The sequence below is a fragment of the Salvelinus alpinus genome, chromosome 1, assembly GCF_045679555.1.
Source record: "Salvelinus alpinus chromosome 1, SLU_Salpinus.1, whole genome shotgun sequence".
In the NCBI taxonomy this organism is placed as follows: domain Eukaryota; kingdom Metazoa; phylum Chordata; class Actinopteri; order Salmoniformes; family Salmonidae; genus Salvelinus; species Salvelinus alpinus.
In genome coordinates, this window is record NC_092086.1 from 13,365,436 (window position 1) to 13,372,966 (window position 7,531).

The 7,531-nt window shown below is 49.2% G+C and overlaps 1 protein-coding gene across 1 annotated transcript in view; it reads right to left on the reverse strand.

Moving 5' to 3' along the window:
• LOC139570138 (uncharacterized) overlaps positions 1-6,612 on the reverse strand; it is a 10,104-nt gene extending 3,492 nt beyond the window's left edge. Inside the window, exon 1 of the mRNA XM_071391722.1 lies at positions 6,461-6,612. The gene's annotated coding sequence lies outside the window, so the exon portion shown is untranslated. The remainder of the gene's footprint in view (positions 1-6,460) is intronic.
• Positions 6,613-7,531: the final 919 nt, after the last annotated feature.

Consider the following 7,531-nt stretch of genomic DNA (forward strand, 5'->3'; position numbering starts at 1 on the left):
GACCAAAAATAACGTCTGGACATCAGAAAAGCGATTACTCACCGCGGACTGGAAGAAACTTTTTCCTTTAATGAGTCAGACGAGAAGGATATCCTGCTTTCACTGGAACAGACCCACATCTTTTACGTGAAGAAAAGACGCCGGAAAAGGGGACCCAGATCGGGGATCGGAGGCGAGCGAGGAAACTCCCAATGCCTTCAATTCTCCTTGCTAACGGGCAATCGTTAGAAAATAACATTGATGACCTACGATTAAGATTATCCTACCAACGGGACATTAAAAACTGTAACATCTTATGTTTCACCAAGACGTGGGTGAACGAAGAAACTGACAATATAGAGCTGGCGGGATTTTCCATGCACCGGCAGAACAGAGACGCTACCTCTGGTATGACGAGGGGTGGGGTGTGTGTATTTTTGTCAATAACAGCTTGTGCGCGATGTCTAATATTAAAGAAGCGAAGCTGGCACTAAGACCGATCTCAACCAACTCTATGAGGCCATAAGCAAACAAGAATATGCTCACCCAGGAGCAGTGCTCCTAGTGGCTGAGGACTTTAATGCAGGCAAACTTAAATCAGTTTTACCCAATTTTTACCAACATGTCACATGTGCAACCAGGGGGGGAAAAAACCTAGACAACCTTTACTACACACACAGAGATACATACAAAGCTCTCCCCCGCCCTCCATTTGGCAAATCTGACCACAATTCTATCCTCCTGATTCCTGCTTACAAGCAAAAACTAAAGCAGGAAGTACCAGTGAATCGCTCAATACGGAAGTGGTCAGATGACGCAGACGCTGCACTACAGGACTGGTTTGCTAGACTGGAATATGTTCTGGGATTCATCCAATGGGATTGAGGAATACACCACCTCAGTCATCGGCTTCATCAATAAGTGCATCGATGACGTCATCCCCACAGTGACTGTACGTACATATCCCAACCAGAAGCCATGGATTACAGTCAACATCCGCATCGAGCTAAAGGCTAGAGCTGCTGCTTTCAAGGAGCGGGAGACCAATCTGGATGCTTATAAGAAATCCCACTACGCCCTCAGACGAACCATCAAACAAGCAAAGCGTCAATACAGGAATAAGATTGAATCCTACTACACCTGCTCTGACGCTCGTCGGATGTGGCAGGGCTTGAAAACTATTATGGACTACAAAGGGAAACCCAGACACGAGCTGCCCAGTGACGCGAGCCTACCAAACAAGCTAAATGTCTTTTGTGCTCGCTTCGAGGCAAGCAACACTGAAGCATGCACGAGAGCACCAGCTGTTCTGGATGACTGTGTGATAACACTATCGGTAGCCGATGTGAACAAAACCTTTAAACAGGTCAACATTCACAAAGCCGCTGGGCCAGACGGATGACCAGGACGTGCACTCAAAGCATGCGAGGACCAACTGGCAAGTGTCTTCACTGACATGTTCAACCTCTCCCTGACCGAGTCTGTAATACCCACATGTTTCAAGCAGACCACCATAGTCCCTGTGCCCAAAGAGCGAAGGTAACCTGCCTAAATGATTACCGCCCCGAAAGGCTGGTCATGGCTCACATCATCCGCATCCTCACGGACACCCTAGACCCACTCCAATTCGCATACCGCTCCAACAGATCCACAGATGACGCAATCTCAATCGCACTCCACAGCTAAGGACTCTGGGACTAAGCATCTCCCTCTGCGACTGGATCCTGGACTTCCTGACGGGCCACCCCCAGGTGGTAAGAGTAGGCAACTACACATCTGCCACGCTGATCATTAACACTGGGGCCCCTCAGGGGTGTGTACTTAGTCCCCTCCTGTATTTCCTGTTCACCCACGACTGCGTGGCCAAACACGACTCCAACATAATCATAAAGTTGGCTGACGACACAACAGTGGTAGGCCTGATCATCGACAACGATGAGACAGCCTACAGGGAGGAGGTCAGAGAACTGGCAGTGTGGTGCCAGGACAACAACCACTCCCTCAATGTGTGCAAGACAAAGGAGCTGATTGTGGACTACAGGAAAAGGCGGGCCAAACAGGCCCCCATTAACAACGACGGGGCTGTAGTGGAGCGGGTCGAGAGCTTCAAGTTCCTTGGTGTCCACAGCACCAACGAACTATCATGGTCCAAACATACCAAGACAGTCGTGAAGAGGGCACGACAAAACCTTTTCCCCCTCAGGAGACTGAAAAGATTTGGCATGGGCCCCCAGATCCTCAAAAGGTTCTACAGCTGCACTATCAAGAGCATCCTGACTGGTTGCATCACCGCCTGGTGTTGGCAACTGCTCGGCATCTGAACGTAAGGCGTTACAGAGGGTAGTGCGAATGGCCCAGTACATCACTGGGGCCAAGCTTCCTGCCATCCAGGACCTATACAATAGGCGGTGTCAGAGGAAGGCCCATAAAATTGTCAGAGACTCCAGTCACCCAAGATATAGACTGTTTTCTCTGCTACCGCACATCAAGCGGTACCGGAGTGCCAAGTCTAGGACCAAAAGGTTCCTCAACAGCTTCTACCCGCAAGCCATAAGATTGCTGAACAATTCATAAAAATCGCCACTGGACAATTTACATTGACACCCCCCCTCTTGTACACTACTCTCTGTTTGTTTATTATCTATGCATAGTCCCTTCACCCCTACCTACATGTACAGATTACCTCAACTAACCTGTTCCCCCGCACACTGACTCGGTACCGGTGACCCCTGTATATAGCCTCCACACTGACTCTGTACCGGTGCCCCCTGTATATAGCCTCCACACTGACTCGGTACCGGTACCCCCTGTATACAGCCTCCACACTGACTCGGTACCGGTACCCCCTGTATACAGCCTCCACACTGACTGTACCGGTACCCCCTGTATACAGCCTCCACACTGACTCTGTACCGGTGCCCCCTGTATAAAGCCTCATTATTGTTATTCTTATTGTGTTATTTTTTATTATTACTTTTTTTTTAGCCTACTTGGTAAATATTTTCTTCTTCTTGAACTGCACTGTTGATTAAGGGCTTGTAATTAAGCATTTCACCGTAAAGTCTACACTTGTTGTATTTGGCGCATGTGGCAAATAAAGTTTGATTTGATAACTCTTCGTGTTGTTGTTTGTTTAGTGTTTTCCAATTTTCTCAGAAGTGGTTACATTCTATGGATTCTTCAAATACATTGAGTTGATTTCTGACATGATGTTTTTGATTTTTCTGTAGTGCATTTCTGTGTTGTTTTAGTGACTCACCGTAGTGAAGGCGTAGGCTGAGGTTTCCTGAGGTTTTCTGAGCCTACAGAGAGATTCTCTCTCTCTCTCTGAACGTGCATGCCTCAGCTTCACTCTTCGTCTGTCTGTCTGTCTGTCTGTCTGTCTGTCTGTCTGTCTGTCTGTCTGTCTGTCTGTCTGTCTGTCTGTCTGTCTGTCTGTCTGTCTGTCTGTCTGTCTGTCTGTCTGTCTGTCTGTCTGTCTGTCTGTCTGTCTGTCTGTCTGTCTGTCTCTCTCTCTCTCTCTCTCTCTCTCTCTCTCTGAACGTGCATGCCTCAGCTTCAATCTTCATCTCAGTCTCTCTCCCCCCCCTCCCTCTCCCCCTCTCTCTTTTTCTTTCTCTCTCTCTCTCTCTCTCTCTCTCTGTCTCTGTCTCTGTCTCTGTCTCTGTCTCTGTCTCTGTCTCTTCCTCTCTCTCTCTTCCTCTCTCTCTCTCTCTGTCTCTCTCTCTCTTCCTCTCTCTCTCTCTCTGTCTCTCTCTCTTCCCCTCTCTCTCTCTCTCTCTCTCTCTCTCTCTCTCTCTCTCTCTCTCTCTCTCTCTCTCTCTCTTCCTCTCTCTCTCTCTCTCTCTCTCTCTTCCCCTCTCTCTTTCTCTAGCTCTTCTCTTTCTCTCTGTATGTGCATGCCTCAGCTTCTCTTTCTCTCTCTCTCTCTCTCTGTCTCTCTCTCTCTTCCTCTCTCTCTCTCTCTGTCTCTCTCTCTTCCCCTCTCTCTCTCTCTCTCTCTCTCTCTCTCTCTCTCTCTCTCTCTCTCTCTCTCTCTCTTCCTCTCTCTCTCTCTCTCTCTCTCTCTCTCTCTCTCTTCCCCTCTCTCTCTCTCTCTCTCTCTCTCTCTCTCTCTCTCTCTCTCTCTCTCTCTCTCTCTCTCTCTCTCTCTCTCTCTCTCTCTCTCTCTCTCTCTTCCTCTCTCTCTCTCTCTCTCTCTCTCTTCCCCTCTCTCTTTCTCTAGCTCTTCTCTTTCTCTCTGTATGTGCATGCCTCAGCTTCTCTCTCTCTCACTCTCTTTGTGTGCCTCTATGCTTCAGGTCCTCTCTCTCTCTTCCCCCCCTCTCTCCCTCTCTCTGTGTGCCTCTATGCTTCAGGTCCTCTCTTTCTCTTCCCCCCCCCTCTCTCTCCCTCTCTCTGTGTGCCTCTATGCTTCAGTTCCTCTCTTTCTTGTCATTCCTATCGCTCACTCTGTGCATGTCCGTGCAGATTCCCTTATAGGCTCCCTGTCTTCATTAACACAATCATATTTGCGTTTTTAGTTCTGTGATACATTCCACTGAGGTTAAATGTGAACGTGTTCCAACTGGTACCCTGCTCCCTATAGTGAAGGGCCCTGGTCATGGTACCCTGCTCCCTATAGTGAAGGGCCCTGGTCATGGTACCCTGCTCCCTATAGTGAAGGGCCCTGGTCATGGTACCCTGCTCCCTATAGTGAAGGGCCCTGGTCATGGTACCCTGCTCCCTATAGTGAAGGGCCCTGGTCATGGTACCCTGCTCCCTATAGTGAAGTGCCCTGGTCATGGTACCCTGCTCCCTATAGTGAAGTGCCCTGGTCATGATACCCTGCTCCCTATAGTGAAGGGTCCTGGTCATGGTACCCTGCTCCCTATAGTGAAGGGTCCTGGTCATGGTACCCTGCTCCCTATAGTGAAGAGCCCTGGTCATGGTACCCTGCTCCCTGTAGTGAAGGGCCCTGGTCATGGTACCCTGCTCCCTATAGCGAAGGGCCCTGGTCATGGTACCCTGCTCCCTATAGTGAAGGGCCCTGGTCATGGTACCCTGCTCCCTATAGTGAAGGGCCCTGGTCATGGTACCCTGCTCCCTATAGTGAAGGGCCCTGGTCATGGTACCCTGCTCCCTATAGTGAAGGGCCCTGGTCATGGTACCCTGCTCCCTATAGTGAAGGGCCCTGGTCATGGTACCCTGCTCCCTATAGCGAAGGGCCCTGGTCATGGTACCCTGCTCCCTATAGTGAAGGGCCCTGGTCATGGTACCCTGCTCCCTATAGTGAAGGGTCCTGGTCACGGTACCCTGCTCCCTATAGTGAAGGGCCCTGGTCATGGTACCCTGCTCCCTATAGCGAAGGGCCCTGGTCATGGTACCCTGCTCCCTATAGTGAAGGGCCCTGGTCATGGTACCCTGCTCCCTATAGTGAAGGGCCCTGGTCATGGTACCCTGCTCCCTATAGTGAAGGGCCCTGGTCATGGTACCCTGCTCCCTATAGTGAAGGGTCCTGGTCATGGTACCCTGCTCCCTATAGTGAAGGGTCCTGGTCATGGTACCCTGCTCCCTATAGTGAAGGGCCCTGGTCATGGTACCCTGCTCCCTATAGTGAAGGGTCCTGGTCATGGTACCCTGCTCCCTATAGTGAAGGGTCCTGGTCATGGTACCCTGCTCCCTATAGTGAAGGGTCCTGGTCATGGTACCCTGCTCCCTATAGTGAAGGGTCCTGGTCATGGTACCCTGCTCCCTATAGTGAAGGGTCCTGGTCATGGTACCCTGCTCCCTATAGTGAAGGGTCCTGGTCATGGTACCCTGCTCCCTATAGTGAAGGGTCCTGGTCATGGTAAAGTAACTCCATTGGAGACATAGGCTTCATTCTAACCTTTCAGCATGCAACATAACATATTCCTCACCTTGTGTCTCAACATTTAAACTTGCATGCATACAGTCTGTGAAGCAGTTACTGTGAACGTTTTCATGCATATAGTCTGTGAAGCAGTTACTGTGAACCTTTTCATGCATACAGTCTGTGAAGCAGTTACTGTGAACGTTTTCATGCATACAGTCTGTGAAGCAGTTACTGTGAACCTTTTCATGCATACAGTCTGTGAAGCAGTTACTGTGAACCTTTTCATGCATACAGTCTGTGAAGCAGTTACTGTGAACCTTTTCATGCATACAGTCTGTGAAGCAGTTACTGTGAACGTTTTCATGCATACAGTCTGTGAAGCAGTTACTGTGAACGTTTTCAGGGCCAGTTTCCCAGACACAGATTAAGTGCTGGACTAAAGTGTATGCTCAATACACTTAATTGAAAGGGACTAGGACTAATCTGTGTCCGGGAAACCAGCCCATGGTGTTCATCATTGTCTCCAGTCTCTTACTCAAAAATATGTCAATCAATCAATGATGTTTTCTAAAGCCCAGTACTATGTTTTCCAGTTACCCAGCCAAGACCTCAAAGAGCAGAGAACTAGTCACCTGATGTACATACCTGGTTGATGAAGATAGTGTTTTCCCTGTATCTCAACTCTTACTGCTTCTTCACCGGGCCTCAGTCTCAACTCCTACTGAGTCTGTTACCACTGCAGCACATAGGATAGCTCTCTGACTGCTGTGGGCTTCATTATATAAACAGAGAGCACACACCCTCTACACACACAAACACACACACACACACACAGAGAGAGAGTGAGAGAGAGAGAGAGAGACTCCTTGGCGGTGCCGTGTGAGGAGTGTGGTTTGGATTATTCCTGCCCTCAGGTCCACTGTGTTCTGAATGTGGGATATTCTGTTCCAACTGTGTTCATCTCTGTCTCTTTCACACTCAGTTCTGTCCTTGTCATGTCCTGACCTGAGTTATCTGTTTTCTTTATATTTTGGTTAGGTCAGGGTGTGACTAGGGTGGGTACGTTAGTGTTGTATTGTCTAGGGTTTTTGTATGTCAAGGGTTGTTGTAGGTCTAGGTGATTTATATGTCTATGGTGACCTGATATGGTTCCCAATCAGAGGCAGCTGTTTATCGTTGTCTCTGATTGGGGATCATATTTAGGTAGGCATTTTCCCTTTGGTGTTTGTGGGTTCTTGTCTATGTGTGGTTGCCTGTCAGCACTCATTTGTATAGCTTCACGGTTCATTTTGTTAGTTTTGTTCAGTGTTCATTCTTATAATAAAGAAGAATGTACGCATACTACGCTGCGCCTTGGTCTCCTCCTTTTGACGGCCGTGACAGAAGAACCCACCATAAAAGGACCAAGCAGCGTGTTCAGGAGGAATGGACCTGGGAGGAGATTTTGGACGGAGTAGGAACCTGGACGCAGGCTGGGGAGTATTGTCTTCCGAAGGAGGAAATAGAGGCAGCAAAAGCGGAACGGCGATATTACGAGGAGAAATACCAACGAGGTAGGCCACAGAAACCCCAATACGTTTTTTGGGGGGAGAACATAGAGCCAGTAAGGGAGTCGGATGAGGAGTTCGACACAAGATTCCAGAGAGAGGTGCCAGCATGGAGAGCGCTGCAGAGCGGGTGTGCTGGGGAGCGTGTGACTGGTCAGACACTGTGTTT